Here is a 19,099-nt window from a genome sequence, read left to right on the forward strand (position 1 = left end):
AAGGTAGCAAGCATCCAGCCTAACCTGCCAGAATAATAAATAAATGTGTTTAGATGTTGTCACATTTCTTAATGTTTTTGCAGGGGGGAAGCCCTTGCACTCTACATGTGGCAACCCCCACACCCCCTGCTAATTATATATACCAACTCCAGGGCTCCACAACAGTGAGAAAAGGGAATAAACCCTTTCTTAGTATAATTTCAGTTTTGTCAGCCTTTTGTGTTTAGATATTTTTCAGTTAAGATCTTTTTACTTTTAGATATTTTGCTGTTGATTATTTTACTATCAATCATATGTTGTTTAGATAATTTCAGGTGCACCCATAGATTGATAGATAGATGTCAGGAAGTAAGGCTCTCACCTTTATTTCATCTCTCATAAAAATGTGCCACAGGGTGATAGGTCATATTTTTTTTCACTCTGTTTAAATACATCTGCTCTTAACTTCTAAGCTTGCAAACCTAACTGTACAGAGAATGTATTTTTTGTTTCAAGGCCACTAAAGATTCTAATATTATTAACAAAGGTCTATACTAAAGGTTAACTTCTACAAAAATGGATATTAAATAATTGTACCTCAACCTAACAAAAACTGAAGTAAGTTCCTCCTGTCTGGCATACACCATACCCCCTCCTCCATTAAAACAGCAATCATACTGAAATTGTAACTTCATGTAAGGATCTTGATCCATAGTTTGATCATCATCTTTTATTTTCACATCACTCTGATGCCCCTATAAATAAAAAATGTTAAATGTGACTCAACGTCACCTGAACTTGAGGGTAGTAACTGACCATGAGTTATAATAGCCAGGGCCACTTAAAATGGCACCAGCAGTTTTTTCTCTGCAGTCCTCACACCACTCTTCAGTCTCCTCACAAAAAACACATTTTAAGGTTTACCACATTCACTAAGCTATTGACCACAATTATACATATTATGTACATGTTCAAGAAAACTACCAAGGGTTGTTAAAAATGTAGGAAATGCTGCAATCTAGAATAGAAAGCTGGGCCTTGGTGTAAGAGCTACATGTAATTCATTCTAAGCCTAATTTCATCTTTCTTGGCTTGGCTGCAGTTCTTGATCACAAGAACTTTAACTTCTGACCGTCATATTTTTTTTACTAACACAGACATTTAAGCAGCAGGTGTGAAAAGAGTTAAAAGTGACCCCGTTAATCTTATGAGGCATTAGTCACATAGTTTTTTTGTATGGTTTAGAACAAAAGTAGGCAACCCCAGGCACGAGTTTAAAAGAGTAGCACTTAAGGACATTTTGCTTGTTACCTGACCAGGGTATATATCTTTTGAACCCTGGTCAGGTAACAAGCAAAATGTCCTTGATCATATCTCTGATATAATTGTTTTCTAACATAAGTAGATTTGTTGACTGTAATTAATGTTGGCTGTAATTAATCTATTTTAAAAACAATGTATACATAAATGTGTGTGTGTGTGTGTGTGTGCGCGCGCGCAGATGCACTACCAAATATCAGCCCCATCTACCACTGCAGTTAGTATGCCTGGCACTGCAACATGTTAAAAGAGTAACTCTTCTTTTTTGGCGCTGTGCTCAAAAATAATGTCTACCTTTGGCTTGTGCAGGAAGGTTAAGTGACTTGACCATTTAAAATACCGAATGTGCTTACAGGAATTAGACACAGTGAGTCTGTGTGCATTTAAATTGGTGTAAGTACATACTCATTAAACATACAGGCATTAAAAGTACTAGACAGGCTATTTATGTTTAAACAATCACGGGGATATGAGCATTGTCTCTAGGTGATGATCACTGTTAATGTGACACCCTGACTCCATTTAAAAATGGGGAAGAAAGGGGGTTGATGCTGATTCTGAATCACTTTGAAATGCAAAAAATAATGGCATTATGATAAAGAACAAACAGTGCAACAAAATCACCACAAACTAGGTCTTTCATAGTAAAAGTTTTTAGACTGTATGTTGCCACCAGCTATGTTACTGGGCCTGACAGTTCATTCACTGATTTAGAAATTCACTTCTCAGTAGAGCAGATACAGGTAATTATTATGCTTTTGCTAGAATCTGCTCATGGTATTGTACCTGAAGTCACATGTGCATAAGCTGTACTGCTTGACACAAGTGTTTATAGAGTTTGAAGAGGTACATCGTAAAACTCTCTCTGCATTACATTTAAGAACTTATATAGAACGTATATCAGCATGGTAACACATATGTCTAGTAACCAATATAAATAATGTAAGCTGCTGTATATAATATGAAGAACTGTTAGGGGTGTGTGATAGAACTGTGAAACAGCAAGCTGCAATTTTTGCAAAGTTCTTCTGTATTTTTTAAGAAAACAATTCCACAGTTTTTAAGCATATCTGCATGGGTCCTCATGCATTATTGCAATCTTCAAATCATTAGAAACAAATGTGTATATTTGTTCTACTCTATTCTGGGTTGGGACATCAGTGTTAAACCCTAGAGATGTTAAACTGAGTATCTGATTACCTTACTGCTAAGTAACACTCAGTTCTTGTCCACAAATTGCTTTTTAGTACCTCTAGATTTCTGCTACCTTTAAAATTAGTGTTATTTTTCCCTTTAAAAGCAGCATAAAACCCTGGGAAAGAAGTATATATTTGCTGCTATTAATATGAGATGAACTGCTCAAAACTGCTGACAAATTGGCAGATGTCAGCAATCCATAGCTGGTGATTCACCCAAGTAAAATTAGTCCAAAAGTGCTAGAATGTTCACACTTTACTTTGAGATTAGGTGTCTGAAATATTAAAAAGTAAATGTCCAAAAGTTAGTGTTTTCCAGACTAAAAGTAACATAAAAGCTCTATAAATAAGTGCATAAAGTCTGCTACTGAATTACTTAAAACAGTTTTTATGTTATTTGTATTCATAAAATTCAGTAAGCAAAGTGAATTAAACTGAATTGTAAACTACACTTTGACATACAAAATTAAATTCGGAAGAACAAGAAATAAGTGAATTCCTCAAATGATGTGCCAACAAAGAATAGAAAACTTGGTTGTGAGTGACAATTTTCTAAAATGCAGTTTAACACACTGTAGCCTCTTCTTATAGTAGAAACATTACAGAAATTAAGGAGTTCTACACATTTCATAGACATATATCTGAGCAATTGAGAGGTATCTTGTGTGCTTACTTGCCCAAACTAAGATTCTTGCAGGTATCTATTGCTGTTTATTCCAAATCTGTCCTCCAAATGAGGGCAGTCATTCCAAATTACAGAAAAACAGTAGTCTGCTTTTATTGCTCTTTTGCTTGTACGTCTCTTTCCAGATAGAAGGGCAGAGTCCAGGTTTCCAGCATTGATGGCTGTAGGTGGCCTCTGCTCATTGCAGTCATTCTGTGTGAGGTGGTGTTTATAGACGGAGCTTGCTTCTGTCCATTGCAAAGCCTGGGAGTCATAGAACTGCTAACTATTTATTTCTCTCTCTCTCTCTCTATATATATACATATATATATATATATATATATATATATATATATATTTATATATACATACAGATTACAGACAGACAGACACACACACATATATGTATGTGTGTGTGTGTGTGTGTATATATATATATATATATATATATATATGTATATAGGTTTACTGTTAAAACAGCGAAATTCACAATGTAATGCATTTACGTTATCGAGTCGTAATACCGATGTGCTGCATAATAATTAGGTTAAAACATCTAAAACAAAAAATATCTGACGATATCGAAGTTGGTATGTTCAGTATCGTCATTAGTATAGTAATAGCTGCTGACACTTACACCTACCTGCTTTCCACCAGTACAAATTCCTGACATACACATTTTTGCAGAGGGGAAGGACCCCTTCCTCCCTCCTGTGGGGGATTGTGCCCTCCACACCCCCTGCAAATTATATATTTCAGCTTTGAGATCACACTACAGTGAAGAAAAGGGTGAATTTCCTGATCCACAGTGTACCATGATCTCTAGTCTTAACGTCAAGCACACACGAGAGAATGCACAGTGGCATTTGCTGCATACAGCACTCGTAGAATTGTAGTTTGGCAGTACGGAAATTGGCCAACACACATTCGGCATTCCTGTATTCGCTGAACTCAATTCTACAGTTTGATCACTAGGTGGGTTGCAAACTGGCTCACAGATAGAACACACAGTGTGAAAGTAGCAGACTCCAAGTCAGACTGCCGACCAGTCATGAGTGGAGTCTCATAGGTATCGGTTCTGGGTCCTCTCCTGTTTGTCATCTACTTCTCAGAAGTCCAGGCCAACACAGAAGGACTCTGTCTGACCAAGTTTGCAGACGACTGCAAGCTGGGAGCCATTATTAACTCCCCAAGTGATGTAGACATCCTACAGAAAGGCCTCACTGAGATCAATGACTGGTGTCAAAACCTAAGGCCAAAAATGCAGCATCATCCCCTTTGGGGAAAACTAATTTCCCACTAATTACCACATAGGTGGGAGCCCACCGAACACAAAGCGTTATAGGAGATCTGGGGACACAGGTTGATAGCAACCTCTCCTTCTACCACCACATTGCCCCTGTGGTCAGAAAGTTCTTCTATGTGGCAAATCTCATTACCGACGGTTTTGCATCCAGGAAGAAAGAGGTCATCATCTCTCTCTACTCTTCCCTCATTAGGCCAGTCATCAAGTATAATGACCCATTTGGCATGTACCTCACTAGACACATGCAACAGCTGGAAAGGCCACAAAAATACCTCACAAATAGGATCCTAGGCCTTAAACACATGTCCTACATGGACAGACTCAAAAAACTCCATCTATTTTCTGTCTCATATTGTCTAGTAAGAGGCAATCTCTGCTTGACTTACAAAGCCATGTCTGACCCAGCACTGTTAGAAATGTTACACCTAAAGAAATCCCAAACCCTCCGCACTACACACTCCAGAGACCTCATCCTCATTACTATAATCAACAGAACATGTTGGAGGGACAGGTTCATAACCCAGAGACTGCCCATGCTCTATAATAGACTTCCCATACATATCAAGCAGAGCACCTCACTGGCCCTCTTCAAGAGAAATCTTGATGCATGGATAGGAAATAGAAAGTTCACCCCGGGGATCACTCCAGTGGCTCTACTTGATAGAGGCACTGGGAACTAACGTCAGGTGGCACGATGCCAGGGCACTTCTGTGGTCTATTCTTGTAAAGGTCCAGGGCTATTAGCCTAGTACACACCTATGAACCTATGATGGTAACCCTATATATATTTATATATATATATACACACACACACACACACACACACACATATGTAATATATATATATATATATATATATATATATATATATATATATATATATATATAAAACAGAAATGTATGTAATACATATATCTATGTATGTATATGTGTGTGAATATAAATATATTTAGACATATGTGTGTGTGCGCATATATGTTTATATATATATATATATATAGAGAGAGAGAGAGAGAGAGAGAGAAATATATAAAAATATTAATGATGGACTTGGCAAGTCACTCTGGTAAAGTTTTTCATTACAGTTCACTTAGTATGTATAAATTATAAGGTAAGTGCAGTTTGTTATAGCATAACTATTGTGCACAGCATATCAGTGAGTTAGGTATTTAGACCATATAACTTTTTCAGCTTATTACTGGCCTTGAACGTGGCTTTGATATGTGGCACTTCATTTTGTGACTTCTGGGAATAGTCACTTCTGCTTTTAAAACTCTGCACCATCCACTTCTCTGTGCCTAACTGCTCTCTTTTCAGACTATTGGTACAGATTGTATACTACAGAAGCTAGGATCAGCACAACACAGTAGTCAGCTGTCCTAAATAACATGTACCTGGAGTAATTCTAAATAGAGACATTCTTTATCAGCCAAAGCAATTCATCTGGAACCAGCATTCCACCCACAGACTTCTAATTAGTGTATGTTTACAAACCTCTTAATTCTCAAAAGCCACAGCTAGCTAGCCTACCTGTGCTTCTAGCCTCCTTCCCACTTTGATCCACAAGCTGTAGGTTAGCTGAGCTACTGCTGCAGTTCAAGATGGTGAATATCCCTTACCCTTGACCAGTTCAGTAGGGCTAAGGACTTGGTCCTTCTTAGAAGTTCACTGCCACACCTAAGAAGGTCGTACCCATGATTCAGCTTGTGTTAACAAGTTTGATTGATCTTACTAAGGTGACATCTCAAGTTTAAAGATACCTTGCCCACACCTACCCTTCACAAATCTATCAGGTACTTTCAGTCCAGTACCTCGCTTCCTCATAAACAATGCACAAGTAAGCACACGTCCTATTCAAACATACCCTAGGCATGGCACATACCTTTGTATAACTACTTTAACCCTAAGCATAATGTTTCAACTTCCTATTCCATGATCCCAGCTACCTGTTGCACATTTCTAGCTCCTTGTGTTGACTTTCATCTCAGTACAGGTAACACCTCTAAGATTTGCATGTCAGCTCTTATCCTGAAAGCTGTATTACATGACATGATGCATTATGTTTGGGCCAAACATGCCTTGATGGCTTCATGTATTCCATTTACTTATTAATTTGTTTGCTTGTGTGTTTGATTGCTTTGGTTGATTGCCTTAGTCCCACTATGCTTGTGAATGTTTTCAGAGGAGGTCTAAGCAATGTTTATATAGATGGGGAAATCTGGGCAGGATACAGAGGAAAATCCCTTACACTTTTTGACAGGTGACAGTGGGAACTTCATCCACCTACACTACTCTCAACTCTGGCAGGTGAGGCTGAAGTTTAATGTCTCACCCAAAGGGTGGCTCCCTATTATTACATCACCCTCCTAATGCTACATTAACACTGTCAGTACTGGAACATGAATCAAAGGACCTGCTATGGAAATAAAAGCAATGTACTTCAGATCTTCCTTGCATGAAACATGGTCATATAACCTGCTGAATCACTGGTTGCACATAGATGAAACCTGGTTAAAAATTCATAAGCCGTGATGAAGTAACCCCCCAATACTAAATGTTTATACTGACTGTGACCACAGAGGAGCAGGGGTGTGCTGCAGGACTGGTTTAAGGATAAGATCAGTTGATGCTCATCGTAAGGATTACTGCTGCTACTTTAGAACTCCTTATAAGTATGGAATGGCCACATCTAGACATCTGTCCATCTGGCCAGATTTACAGAGTTGCTGGACACTCCCAGAATAGAAGGTCACTCTGCCATACTGAGGATGTCAGAGTGATGCTTGATAGTAAAAAAAAAAGAGTGCTGCATGTGGCATCTGCAATTCTTTTTTGCTGCAGAAGTTGAAATCATGAATCAGTCGCCTCCTTACAAGTAACTACCATAGTGATAAGTACCTATCTTACTTACAAAGTACTGTTGCTGCTGTTATTAATGGCAACTATTGGCCTAGTTTTTGTGATTTTTTTTTGTTTGTTTGTTTTCCTGAGACAAATGCTGTCCTGGAATGGATCACCAACAAGTGTTTGTGAGTAACACTCCCCTAAAAGATTACCATATTTTTTGTTTGGCAAAAATCATCAAGGCAACATAGGGGATGAGGAGGTGATGGGTAGGTATAGTGTTAATGACAGGAATTCAGAAGGGCAGATGGTAGTGGATTTTGTGAAAAGGATGGACATGATTGTGGTGAATACATATTTTAAGAAGAGGGAGGAGCATAGGGTGGTGTACAAGAGTGGAGGAAAATGCACACATCTGGCTTATATCCTATGCAGGAGGGCCAGTCTGAAGGAGATTGGAGACTGCAAAGTGGTGACAGGGGAAAGCGTAGTTAGGCAGCATAGGATGGTGTTCTGTTAAGATGACGTTGGCAATCAAGAAGAAGAGGAAGAGAGTGAGGGCAGTGCCAAGGATCAAATGATGAAAGTTAAAAAAGGATAACTGTAAGATGGAGTTCAAGGGAGAGTTAAGACAGGCACTGGGTGGCAGAAAGAGTTAAGACAGGCACTAGGTGGCATGAAGAGTTACCGGATAGCTGGGAAGCCACAGCAGAGGTGGTAAGGGAGACAGCTAGAAAGGTGGTTGGTGTGACATCTGGACAGAGGAAGGAGGACACAGAGACCTGGTGGTGGAATAAGGAAGTACAGGAGAGTATACAAAGAAAGTCGTTAGTGAAAAAGAAGAAGTTGGATTGTCAGAGAGATGAAGAAAGTAGACAGGAGTACAAAGAAGTGAGGCATATGATGAAGAGACAGCTGGCAAAGGCTAAGGATAAGGCACATGGTGAGTTGTATGAAAGGTTGGACACTAAGGATGGAGAAAAGGATCTGTACTGATTGGCTAGACAGAGTGACTGAGTTGAGAAAGATGTGCAGCAGAATAGGGTGAAAAAGGATAATGAGGGAAATGTACTTACAAGCAAGGAGGGTGTGTTGAGTAGATGGAAAGAGTACTTTGAGGGGCTGATGAATGAATAGAATGAGAGAGAGAGAGAGAGAGAGAAAAGGTTGGATGATGTGGGGATAATGAATCAGGAATGCAATGGATTAGCAAGGAGGAAGTAAGGACAGCTATGAAGAGGATGAAGAATGGAAAGGCTGTTTGTCCAGATGACATACCTGTGGAAGCATGGAGGTGTTTAGGAGAGATGGCAGTGGGGTTTTAATCAGATTGTTTAATGAAATCTTGGAAAGTGAGAAGATGCCTGAGGAGTGGAGAAGAAGTGTTTTGGTACCGAATTTTAAGAATAAGGGTGATGTGCAGAGCTGTAGTAACTACAGAGGGATCAACAGTTCAGAGTAATGGTGTGTGTGGAAGAGAAGTGAAGAAGAGAGTGCAGGCAGAGTGGAGTGGGTGGAGAAAAGTGTCAGGAGTGATTTGTGACAGACTAGTACCAGTAAGAGTGAAAGGGAAGGTCTACAAGATGGTAGTGAGACCAGCTGTTTTATATGGGTTGGAGAGGTTGACATTAATAAAAAGACAGGAGTCAGAGCTGGAGGTGGCAGAGTTAAACATGTTAAGATTTGCATTGGGTGTGCCAAGGATGTACAGGATTAGAAATGAGTATATTAGAGGGTCAGCTCAGGTTGGACAGTTTGGAGACAAAGCCAGAGAGGCGAGATTGTGTTGGTTCAGACATGTGTTGAGGAGGGATGCTGGGTATACTGGGAGAAGGATGCTAAGGATGGAGCTGCCAGGTAAGAGGGAAAGAGAAAGGTCTGTTTATGGATGAGGTGAGAGAGGACATGCAGGTGGCTGGTATGGCAGAGCAAGATGCAGAGGACAGGAAGAAATGGAAACAGGTGATCTGTTGTAGCGACCCCTAACAACCAAAAGAAAAATAATATTTTCTGTTTGGATAAATGCCAACAGGTCTTCTCATGTGGACATTGAAACTCTTAAAAACAGTTTCCATCATGTAAAAGTCTGAGGGATTTCCTTGTGCATAAAAAACATTTTCCATTTGGCCATAGAAGGCATGCTCATTCTTCCAACTAAAAACATTCACTAGCTAAGGTAAACTAAAAAATGTCTCTAAAGGAAAAATTTAATCTTAGGAAAATCAAGAAGTCCCCCTCCCCCAAAAAATGATTGTCAAGGATTTTGTGGGCAAAGAACATATGCCTCTAGACAAAATGCCAGCCCTGGAAGGCCCAGAGGAATGTCAGTCCACGTCTACCACTAGCCCTGGCACCAACTAATTCAAAGACCTATCATAGGCCATATGGAGACAGACAGTAGGATTCCAGCATTGCAGACTGGGATTATTTTAGAAATGTATGCCACAGTGCTATCTGTCATGCAAACAGCTCAGGTGTCCTAGTGATGATAATCAGCTCAGGATACTCCTAACATTATGGTCAAATACTCACAGGTACCAGGTGAGGCTCCCTCAGTCTGGGCCTTTCACAGAACCCCAGGGGTGCAGTCACGGAGTACTTCAATACTCATTTCACCACCACTAGCCTGTGTTCCTTAGACTTCTGTCCTACCAGTACCTGTCCTCATTCCCATGTCTTCCCACTGTAGCAGGCGTGGAGCGGAACATGATAGTGCGGCAGTGAATTAACCCCCACCCCCAACATCCGAGCCTTCCATCCTCAGTGTCATTTCAATTGCTAAGAGGAAGAAAAACCCTTCCTTGGAGGAAACATCTTACTCTGTCTTCAAAGAGGATGAGGGCCTGGTCTATTCAGTGCTAATGCAGTCCCCATTGGGTTATGCTATGGATGATGGTGAAGGAGTCACCGCCTGTCACAAATTTTCCTAACAGTCAAGGAATCGAGTCTCTGCCAGGAAATATATTAATCAGAGTCTCTGTCAAGAAATTCAGGTTTGGTGAGTACTTGTCAGGAATTTTTAATCATTCTGTGAGCTGACATATTTCTGAATTGTATTTCCTAAAATGCTTAGTGTTTCACTTGTATTTTCTCTATTTGCATTTAAATTGTTTCTCCAGAATAGTTTTTGTTTGTTTCAAAAGGCATTATAAGTAATGTGAAATGTGACATTAGCAGGCAGTTAGATTAATCAAAAGAGTCCACTTCATGATGCATGTTAAAAGAAGTATAGAAAACAGCAGAGAATTCATTTTGTAAATGTGAAACGAGATCTGTCCTCTAGTTAAACTTTTTGTTTTCTGTGATTAATTATATACGATTCCTTGTCTTCAGTATAAAAAATGTTGTAGTTATGAATAAAATTGCAGGAAACAGTATGAAAATATTACACAGTCTTCCTCCTGCCCTTTTCTTCAGTGTGCTTTTTTTAGACCCCCATTCTTATCTAGTGTAATAGTTTCAATAAACATACCAGTTACCAAAACAATATTATGAATATCTTGTAATATGTCCAGGAAGCATTTATCTGTTGTATTTTTCTTATTATTTACTGTTTCTCCAACATTTTCCCTAGCTTAATCATTAACTTTGAAAGAGATGCAATGTACATCTGCTTAGTGAAATAGTGGGGCAATGGATAGAGCAAAGGCGGCTGCTTTTGTCAGGTTTTTGGCTCATCCAAAGGTAGTAACCCTTGATGGTGACACTATCACCTCAGGATCCCAGCCAGAGAACATCTCATTGGGGAAACGTGAAACCTGATGGGAAACATTTTGAATAGGGAAAGGGTCAAGGAGGTCTCTAATCCCAAGAAACTATATTGTAAAATTCTGAGCTTGGAAGGACCTACTTCTAGTGCTATACTGCCAGTTTTACATGCTTTTGAAGACACTTTTAAAAGTGCTTCACTTGAGCCATTTTCACAGTTACCTACCCCAAAAAATGCCCAACAGTTTCAGAAAGGTTCATCAAGCACCTACCTATGAACCTATAAATCTTGATGAGTGGATGGGGAATAGGAAATACACCCTGGGGATCACTTCTGTAGGTCTGCTCGACAGGGGCACAGGAAATTAACATTCTTGGGTGGCATAAGCCAGGCAACCATGTTGGCTAGGCTTACTTAGGCCCTTGGGCCGATAGCCTAGTACCTACCTATGAAGCATGAATTTGTACTTTACCCCACTGTTATGTGATATTGGGGTAGAGTATGGTGGTGTGTGGGTGTCCATCACATGGTTGTGTATGAGGGCTTGTTCCCTGCAAAAAAATGCTTTCCTTTTTGATCATTGGAAGTGGCTCTCAGAGAAGTCTTTCCAATGAATTTGGCTTCAAGGTGAGTGACACTGATTAGTCAGCATGAATCTATGAAATCCAGAAGCAAAGACTGGGAAACTTACTGTTGGAAAACCTAACAGTGTGTGTGTTGAGGGGTATTGGCTAGTAAGATCATTACATTTCAACAGCATATTTGGTTCAAATAGCAATTCATTATTTATTTATTTATGTATTTATTTGACAATTGTTTACCAGGAAAGTCCAACTGGACAGAAGTCCATTTTCAGCGGAGGCCCAGGGTGAAAAGCTTCATTAGATACAAAAAACAAACATTACAAAACTACATTAATGTATTTGGTACAGATTAAAATAGTCTAAGTACAAATGACCATTCATCGACAAGATCTTTGAAGTTTTCTCTAGAACATGTGTTGACTTAGTCACATAAGTGGTTGTGTTGCTGGCTCGTCTTAGGTCTAAGACGTTACAATGTGTAGAAAGATCACTTGAATCCTGTTTCAAAAGCCTTCAGGTTTCATCTTTCTCATCATATTTCTATGGGAAAAAGTAAGCCTGGGACATCTGTTGCTGTTGGTCTTCCTGGTCATAATTGGGAACAGTCAATCTTGTACTGGCAGTAAAAAACACACAAGAAGGTTGCTTGAAGAACCACTCAAAATGACCAGCTAATAAAACCTTCTTTATAACACCACAGAAAAAAAGATGTTTTTCTGTGGTGCTATTAAAGAAGGTTTCATTAGCCAGTCGTTTTGAGTGGTTCTTCTATCAGCCTTCTTGTGTGTTTTTTTCTGGTTGGAGTACTGTGTGGAAGGCTGTTGTTTTTTTTCCCAATACTTTTTGGTCACTTGTACTGGCAGTAGTTTATACAATATATGTACAACCTCCATGTGGTTACTCTAGTTTCTATATCTGATTCTGGTTAATCTACTAGCACAGTGGTTCCCTCGCTTTCAGTCATTGTCAAATACTGAGTTACTGCAGGGAAGAGGTTTTTGTGGTTTAATGGCCGGTGAATACTTACTGGGCAATGGTTACAGAAGGATTTTGGTAAAACACAAAAGTGCAAAACCTCTGGAGAATGCTAGTACTAACCACATCTAATATGCTGCCAACAATGGTACTAGGATTTGATGTTGTGGTCCATACCGCTCAACTGTCCAGATTTTTGCAGACTGTCCAAATTTTTGCCTCAAATTTTGGGTCTGTTCCTCATAACATTTTTAGTTTTCTGGCAAATCAGTGGGATGATCTCTGGAATGAAAGTAGTGCATAATGTCATGCATTGGAGTGTGACTTCATATCCTTTACAAAATGCATTTCAACACATACCCTGCTATTCTAGCAACTAAGTTTATAAGAGCAATATTTAAAATCTGTCCCTATTTTTGACCCATTGTACCCCCCATTATGCTAGGCTTTGTGCAGATTTCTAGGGCTAAGAGGTTGAGAGGTATGGTGGCGACAATGACCAGTTGTGTCAATTCATTAATGACAAGACATCGTTCAGAAGACTGTAAGAACCTTTCCCCATCCTTGTTAAGATTTTTTTGTTATCACAATGAATGGAGGTCTTGTTTATATGTTGCCTACTCAGAGCAGGGAGGGTGTGAATCAATATGTAAATCAGCAATAAAGAGATTCAAATGGTCACCAATAATAGTTGAATAAGATCAATGTAGGTCCAAACCCAAATGTTGTAGTATCACTACATATCAGCTTCACCTGCCACCTGGTATTTCCCAGCCATGGGCATTACACCCCAGCATGGTCTAGTATCTGGCCTTTTTTCAAGGAAATATAAGTACTGATCTGTTAATGTAGCTGATAAGCATATCTCATAATTAAGCCATACTTTAATAATGACTACGATTTTTGAGCTTGTGTTGCTGTGCCCAGGCTGCATACACTGCCTGTTTGTTGCTAATACTATTCAGACTTGAACTGGCATTAATAAGGTGCTTTAGATCACAGTAGGGCGTGAGCACGCTAAAGGAAGGAGTAGGTGAATGATCTGGACCAACGAGGAGTTGGAATCCCCTTGACTTATTAAGAAATGAGATATTTCCCTTTCATTTTAGGTAGTGGATTATAGGATATGCAGATCAATCTGTGTTCTGATCCGAGTAACTCGAGGAGCTGTACAAGGCTCTATCTGACTATGCTTCTCATCAGCAGTCACTACCCAGTAGTAGATTTGGAATAGTCTGTGGTTTTAAGCAGTGTTTTAAGTGTGGAAGTGCCTGATGAATGTGACAGCAAACATGTCTATATTGCAGACAAACACTGTTATTAAGAATACACATAGCATTAGGAAGATATTAAAACCATTTTAAGCTTGTTATGCTCAGCCCAAGAATCAGTATAATAGTGAAAAAGCAATGAATGAAAAGGGGGGTACCCTAGAGGAAGTTTGCTAACAAGGTCTAACCATTTTCCAATGACAGAGACAGTGATGTAAATAATTTACCTTTTAAGTTCCAGTTAATTCTAGTGCCAATTTCAATGCCATAGAATGATAAAGCTCGGAGTATGACCCAGACTACCTGACTTTGAGTAGTGTCTCAGATACTTGGTGGATCTGGCATGAAGTAGAGGGATGTAACAAGGCTTAGCCTGCTTGTCTTTCCTCATGGAGGATGGTGTGATGGCATATTGGTGGCATGCAGCCAAGGTACAGAAGTAGTGGTGAGAGCACTGGAGCTATGCATTCTCAGTACAGATGCATGTTGAGAGCAGGTCCCTTGTAGTGCCATTGCTTGCCTCATGTGATGTCAGCCCAATATGTCAAAGGGTTGGGCTTAATAGAGAGGACCTGTTATAATCAACTTATTTAATGCCGCAGGTGACCTGGCTCCTCTTTGCCAACTCCACTTCAGATCTACATCTCCTTCTCACCCCACCAGAATAGCTCCCACCTAGGTGGTAGTAGTCAAAGTGGAGTCTGGGGTGATTCACTTCTTAAGACCACGAACGAGCAAGCAGGAACACGATCAGAGACGGCTTCTTACCATCATTGATCACTTTCCCTTTCCATCTCACCAAGGAGGCCTCAATGTGGAAAAATCACAGTTAGCCGATAGCCAAGTTGCAGCACCAGCAGGGACCCAAGAAAAAAGTCACAATTACTGATAAGTCAAGTGAGGTGGATCACGTAACTCTAGGGAATTATAAATTAAGAATTGCAGTGGCCAGTGGAGTAAAGTACTGAAGGTAGGTGGCATGAGCAAATAAAAGCCTACTTTGTTAATCTTATATAACTAATACAGTAATAGAAGACCAAGATGTTATAACTACGGAAATGGTAAGAATGTAGTATATTCATCATGTGAAAAGTATATGTTGCAGCAAGTAGTCTGCAAACAATGTACTGGTTAATGTTCAGCTCACTATAACTTTATTAACAGAAAACTAGCAAAAGCTAAAACAAAAAGGCAAGAAAGAGTGAAAATGTTGCAATTTGTCTTACCTTCTCTGGTTGGGGTAAAGGTATCCGCTTATATTACTGAAAAACAACAGGGTGTAATAGCAGATTAACTAGGTTACAATAAATCAAAAAATTAGAGATGTTCTTCATCTCACATTGCTGCAGTCATAACCTGTGGGTAGTCCGCTGTCCTCGGTCGGCCCGAATACCAAAGTGTTAGGCTGGCGTCAGTCATGGTCGCTCAGATCTGACGTCAGTACGCCGTGGTACTAAAGCGCATGACCGACGTCATATCCTCAGTCTTTCTTGCTGCGTGGTCCGAAGCAGAAGCAGCGTTTGCAAGTGCCGTTCGGCGTCCTGAAATTTTCGTATTCTGAGTTTCAGACCGAAAACCAAGTTGGGCTAAGTACCCCATTGGGGAATATTTTTGTCTTTTCTTGCCTCAGTTAAATCCGGATGTCAGAAAAAGTGAATAATTGTATTTCTTGTGGGAAACAGATACCTCATAGGGATTACCACTCTCTCTGTATTCCTTGCTTGGGGCCTGAGCACGACGTAGTCGGGTGTCGCTTTTGTGCTAGATTTAATAAGCGCACCATTAAACGTAGGTTAGATTGCGCTAGGCTTGTCTTCGGTATGTGGTGTAATTACAATATGCCGTCGGATCCTCCGACGCTCGCTACCACTAAGAAGCGCAAGGAAAAATCGTTAAAGTCCAAGCAGGGTGTGTCGCCAGTTCTTTAGAAACTACGGTGGAATCTGTGGATCCAGCCGAGGTTTCAGCTGAGTCTCAGGGGGAACCTTTAATTTTGCAAGATGTGGCCTCTCAGGAGTCGGGTCAGGCTGGGGGGCCTCTCAGGTTGCTGTACTCCCTTCTTTGCATAAGGTGGTTAGGCCTTCCCCTTCTGTCTCTAAGGTACCTTCCAAGGTCAGGTCTAGTTTGTCTTCCTCTGGCGTCAGTCCTAGCTCTGCAGGTTCTGTACCTAGAAAACACATGCTTAAAATGGCAGAAGATTTGATTACTTTAATCAGAGGTTCTTTGCCCCCTCCAGATAAAAGGCCTAGGGTGGAGCCAGAGGTGGAAGGTTTGGAACATTCTTCAGATTACTCAGAGTCTTCGGCTGAAGACATTCAGGATTTTCCTCCTTATTCTGATTCAGACGCAGAGGATTCTAGTCCTTCTGCTTCTCCTCCAGAGGATTTTTCTTTTTCAGAAACCCTGCATTCTATGAGGGAGCATTTTAAATGGGAAGGTCAGGATTTCTCAGATTCCCGAAAGAGGCTTAGGGAATTCTTGTTTTTACCACAACATAGGCCCTTGGCTATACCCCCTGTTTTAGATGTTGTTCAGGATGTTTTCTCTGAGGCTTCCCTTAATCCAGACTCTTTGCCTCCTGCACCACCAGATAGGTATTATAGAGTGCCAGAGGCTCATAAATATTTGTATAAGAGCCCAAGGGCTGACCCAGAAACTATTAGCCAGGGACCTAAGGGTGTCAGGGCTTCTGTTGTAAAGAATCCAGTTCCTATGGATAAAGATTCTAGAGCTTTGGATAGGTGGGGTAAAAAAGTGTATACCTCTTCCACTCTAGCAATGAGGGCTTTGAATTGCCAGTTTCATATGCTGAAGTACCATAATTTTCTCCTTACTCAGTTAAAATCTAAGGTAGATGCTTTGGCAGAGGGCATAGAGTGTAAGGAATTACAGGATTTGGTTCATGCCTCTGATCAGGTGGGTAAGCATTCTTTGCAGTGTGGTTTCGATGCTTTACAGGCTTCTTCCAGGGTGGCTGCCACTGGATCAGTTATTCGTAGGCACGCCTGGCTCAAGGATCAAAACTTGTCAGAGCATGTTAAAGCTCGAATTTTGGATGCTCCCCTTCAGTCTGAAGTTTTGTTTGGTTCTCCTGTGGAGTCAGTCTTGAAGAAAATGGAAGACAAAGCTAAGTCTATGCAGACTGTTAAGGATTTTTTGCAGGTGCAGCCCCCTAAGTTTAGCAGAAATTGGCCTACTAAGGGATGGGCTTATCCTTCTTCTGATTTACAGTCTAGGGGCAGATCTAGACGTGGTAGGGGCAGAGCTCAGGGTTCTTTCAGGCCTAGAACGTGGAGTTCCCCTGCACCATCTACAGGTGAGGGCAGGGGCCAGTCCTTTCGTAAACAGACCCAATGACCTGCATCTTCAGCTGCCAGATCCTTCCTGTCTGGCGGCTCCTCTGGGAGGAAAGTTGGCACTCTTCAGGCAAAATTGGCTTTTAGTCACCCGGGACAAGTGGGTGTTGGACATTATAGACCGAGGCTACAAGTTTTATTTCCACACATTGCCTCCTTTCAAAGGCATGCCAGACGTTCCTCCTCAGCAAAGGGTGGAGGCTCACAAGCAGATTTCTTTACTTCTTCAAATGGGGGCTATACAGCAGGTCCCTCTGTCAGAAGTGGGCCTAGGATTTTATTCTCGCCTGTTTCTTGTGCCAAAGAAAGGAAACACTTGGAGGCCAATTCTGGATTTGTCTATCCTCAACACATACCTGGACATTCCAAAATTCAAAATGTTGACTTTGCAACAACTTCTGCCTCTGTTAGGCAAAGATCACTGGATGGTAACTCTGGATCTCAAAGAGGCTTATCTTCATATTCCTATCAGGCCCAGTTGCAGGAGATTCCTGCGTTTTCGGGCGGGGACTTTACATTATCAGTTCTCTGCATTGCCCTTTGGCTTATCTACTGCGCCCAGAGTGTTCACAAAGGTTCTGGCTCCAGTGATAGCCTTCTTAAGGTTAAGAGGAATACAAATTTATCCTTATTTGGACGATTGCCTGATTCTTGCTCAAGACAAAGACAAGCTACTTCACCATCTACAGTATGTTATGGCAGTGTTAAGGTGCCTAGGGTATTCTGTGAACGAAACAAAGTTCAGTCTAGTACCCTCTCAGGACATGTGCTTTCTGGGTGTGAGACTGAATACAGCCTCTCATATGGCTTTTTTGACCCCGGACAAGCAAAGAAATCTTACCCTTTACTTCCAACAATTGTCTCTACGGTCCAGGCTGACTGCAAGGACAGTCCTTCAAGCCTTGGGGTTCATGGCATCTTGTATTCTGGTGCTTCCCAATGCCAAACTGCATATGAGGAAGCTACAATGGTATCTCAAAAGTGTATGGACTCAACACTGCCACGATTTGGACACTGTCATTCAGATAATACCTTGCATTCAAAAGGAATTTTTGTGGTGGGCTCAGGAATGTCACCTAAACAAGGGACTCTCTGTGACCCGACCAGAGGCGAGTCAGATCTTAATGACAGATGCCTCAGACAAGGCTTGGGGAGCACACCTCAATGGAAAATGGGTTCAAGACACGTGGCCTGCCAGACTTCAACATTTGCATATCAACTTGAAGGAGATGTTAGCAGTCCAATTTGCATTGATGGCTTTCAAGGATCTACTTCACCCAGGACAAGTGTTGATTCAAACAGACAACACAACTGTCATGTGGTACATCAACAAACAAGGGGGAACTCATTCGTACCCTCTTTGCAGACAAGCAATGATTTTGTGGGAGACTGCTCTCAGTTTGCACCTCACTCTTCAGGCAAGGTTTCTGCCAGGAGCACAGAACTCCTTAGCGGATGTTTTGAGCAGACAGATGGTGGATCCCCACGAGTGGAAATTGGATCCTCATGTATTTCGACAGTTGACAGTGATTTGGGGGACTCCAGACATAGATCTGTTCGCTTCTCCATTAAATTTCCAGTTGCCAAAGTTTTGCACAAAGATGTTTCATCCAAAAGCTTGGAAAGTGGATGCTCTCTCATTCAGTTGGAACAATCTTCACGTCTATGCCTTTCCTCCTCTGCCTCTCCTTCCCAAGGTGCTATTGAAGGTCAGACAGGACAAGCCCTCCATGATTCTAATAGCTCCAGATTGGCCGCGGCAACACTGGTACCCTCTGCTGAGGAGTTTAGTACGGGAGCCTCCTTGGCCTCTGCCATCAATTCCACACCTTTTATCCCAGGCAAGCAATCATTTCCTCAATGTCAGGATACAGTCCCTGCATTTGACAGCCTGG

General features: G+C 41.0%; 1 protein-coding gene across 2 annotated transcripts in view; it reads left to right on the forward strand.

Annotated features, from left to right (window-relative positions):
- LOC122807082 (deoxyribonuclease gamma-like) overlaps nucleotides 1-19,099 on the forward strand; it is a 925,207-nt gene that overhangs the window by 723,570 nt on the left and 182,538 nt on the right. The window lies entirely within an intron of this gene.

This window comes from Protopterus annectens, chromosome 7.part0, assembly GCF_019279795.1.
Source record: "Protopterus annectens isolate FY-2018-M chromosome 7.part0, PAN1.0, whole genome shotgun sequence".
NCBI lineage: Eukaryota > Metazoa > Chordata > Ceratodontiformes > Protopteridae > Protopterus > Protopterus annectens.